General features: G+C 37.6%; 1 non-coding gene across 1 annotated transcript; it reads right to left on the bottom strand.

Moving 5' to 3' along the window:
- Nucleotides 1–2497: 2497 nt before the first annotated feature.
- TRNAE-UUC lies at nucleotides 2498–2569 on the bottom strand. Its single transcript has one exon. It is a non-coding gene; the product is annotated as a tRNA-Glu (tRNA).
- Between the last annotated feature and the right edge of the window lie 324 nt (nucleotides 2570–2893).

The raw sequence follows: 2893 nt of genomic DNA, 5'->3' as shown, positions 1-2893 counted from the left end.
CATTCACAACCAGTTACTTTGTTTTGTGATAATCAAGCTGCACTTCATATTGCATCTAACCCCGTGTTCCATGAGAGGACGAAACATATCGAAACCAATTGTCATTTGGTTCGAGAAAAGATACAAGAAGGTGTTGTCAAAACTACCCATGTACGAACTCTACAACAATTGGCAGATTTATTCACCAAAGCACTAAGTATCTCCCAGTTTGAATTAGCAAGTTGAGTGTAATCAACATACACTCCAATTTGAGGGGGAGTGTCAAAGATTGCGAGAATCAAGGATGAGGATTTGGTCCTATAGTACATATATGGGAAGTATTTTTGTATTATTTGGTTTCTGCTTTTATAAGTCAATATGTAATTACCTAGTTTAGCACATACTCGTGTATATAAGTATGAGTTGTAAACCTTATTGAATCAATCAATCAAAACAATTGGTTGAAACCAAATTGGTTTTCTACAGAGCATGTGTGCGAGCGTAGTTCCGTAATTGAAACCTCATTTACTGAGGATGAAATCTTTGATCCTACGGTTGCAGGCATATTCGATCTACTAGGAAAAAATGTTGGTTCCGAAGGTACCGGAAGAGTGATGGAGTTGCTACTAAGCATGAGAATAACTGAAATCATGTGGCCTATCAGCTTTATTGTGTTGCAAACATAACAATCCAACCTGAATAATGCATCTCATTGCTTCAATATTTGAGTCAGTCCTCAAGGTTGGATCCATAAAATTTGAAGTTGTCCCTTCCCTCCAAGTTTTCCATGCCTGCATGATTTATGAACAAGTGAAAACAAGATGAAACAAAGTCCGAAGACACTTAAAAACCATGAAGCCCCCACGCTTTTTTTTTGTTTAACTCAAATAGATAGCCTACAAGTAAGGAATCATATCCGTATAGAATTGAGAATCTCCTTCGACTTTTTTTTGCAGAAAGAATCTCTGTAGACTTTACTTGCAATCCAAGACACCTAATAAAGACTAACCAGATCAACGAATCCATAATGCATTATGAGTTTAAACCCTAACCTCAGGTTCGAGTGACGACTGTGATCGACCACACTTAAGTTGGATTTCGTTGAATAAACTCCAACATTAATGTATCTACAGCTTTGGTGTGTTAGTAGCGGAAACAATAACGTGGACGAAAAATAGCTCTTTCCATCGTGGAGGGAATGAAAAGTGATAGACTATTATACTGCAATTGAATGCTAGGGGAAGTATGAACAATTTATATCTGTACATTCACAAATCGTGCAGGTATGGAAAGATTGGAGGGAAGAGACGACTTCAATTGCAATAGATGATAGATCCCGCCTTAACTACTACAAGAACTGAAATAAAAAAAATGCAATCTTACTTTCAATATGGCCAAATTTTTTTCTCAGACTTTTTTAACGTAACCTTTGTGGTGAAAAAGTTGTTAATTAAACCTCTGTGATAAGCGCTCTAGCAATGACAGTTCAAATATTCAAGTGTCTGTTAGTCTACCGTCTAATATACCTGAGCCTCAATGGTTTATAGTCGTCATGCCAGAATCCAAACAAGCACTCCAATAGCCACATGCGCTCCACGAATCATACTCAACACAGCATACTTGGTTCCTGCACTAGGCTGTGCACTAGCCACGGAATCTTTTGCATTAGGGAATACCGGATATATCACACTTGCTGTTGTGCGATCAACGGTCTGTAATACTCTAAAAATCTCATTTTGGATCTCATTGCCACTCCAGAGGGTGGATTATATCTCGTTTGCTCAATGGGTGGGCAAGGTTGCTGTAATTCTTGTATTATATCTGTTTCATTACCACATGATGGAGCCTTCGTTGGAGTATTATACATGAGATTGTTAAGTAAGTGGTTGAGAATGAGGACAATATGGATAGACCTCTACTTGTAAAAGAAGAATGATCAGGTATTGGAGACAAGAAACTTATAATTCCAAGTGACTGTTTATTGCTATGGTTTTCAAAAACATCTCAAGTTGTAAATGATTTTAACGGCGATTGCGTCGTTGACTAAGTCGACTATGCTGTTGGATACGGCAGCCCCCTTGGCACTAGACACGATTGTTGAGAGATTGAAATCCCTTATCACATGATGATGATGATGATTATCTTTCTTCTTCAAATTTATCTTCCTTGTGTTTTTTGTTATGCAGTAAGATAGATATTCGTCTAAACGATTATTATGAGACTCACGTGCATATTGTGATCAACGAGTAACAAAATTTATAATTTGGACCGCAACTGCCAATGGAGTTCATCACAAGTTAAAAATGATGTCTAACCACATCGATCACGAAATTAGCCTTTTAATTCCTGTATTTACAATTTGAACCTCAATTGCCAAAGAAATTCATCACAAATATGTAATTAATAACTTTTTCACTACAAGAATTACACCACAGGATCACGAAAATTGGCCTTTTAATTTCTGTTTAATAAGAGGCAGATTCACCAATAAGCCAAAAGGCAAAAGTTAAAGAAAAAGTTCCGTTGCCGGGAATCGAACCCGGGTCTCCTGGGTGAAAGCCAGATATCCTAACCGCTGGACGACAACGGATTTATAGATGAGAGCATAAAGTAAGAATATATAACTGATGGACCAACTATCATTTCATTCTCATGATAGCTAGCAATTCTCTCTTACTCCCAGCATATCACAACTAGCATTTTTCATGAATGGATTTGACATGTCGGTCATTGGGCTGGAGCATCACGAGAGCTGCTCTATCAAAAAATGGGAAAACGAGGTTTTTTTCAATCCAAACAAACGGTACATAACAAAAGTCACGTGCTTTAATTCTCTACTTGGTGAGAGTTCTTTCTCTCTTCCCTGAGAGTATTTATCATTGCCTGTGAGCTTTTCAATCTTGGGTTTTTCCGA

This window comes from the organism of the source record quoted next, unplaced genomic scaffold (genome assembly GCF_019419815.1).
Source record: "Pyrus x bretschneideri cultivar Hongxiangsu unplaced genomic scaffold, Pyrus_bretschneideri_v1 Contig1, whole genome shotgun sequence".
NCBI classification, from domain to species: Eukaryota; Viridiplantae; Streptophyta; class Magnoliopsida; order Rosales; family Rosaceae; genus Pyrus; species Pyrus x bretschneideri.
This window is presented reverse-complemented; position numbering and strand designations above follow the sequence as displayed.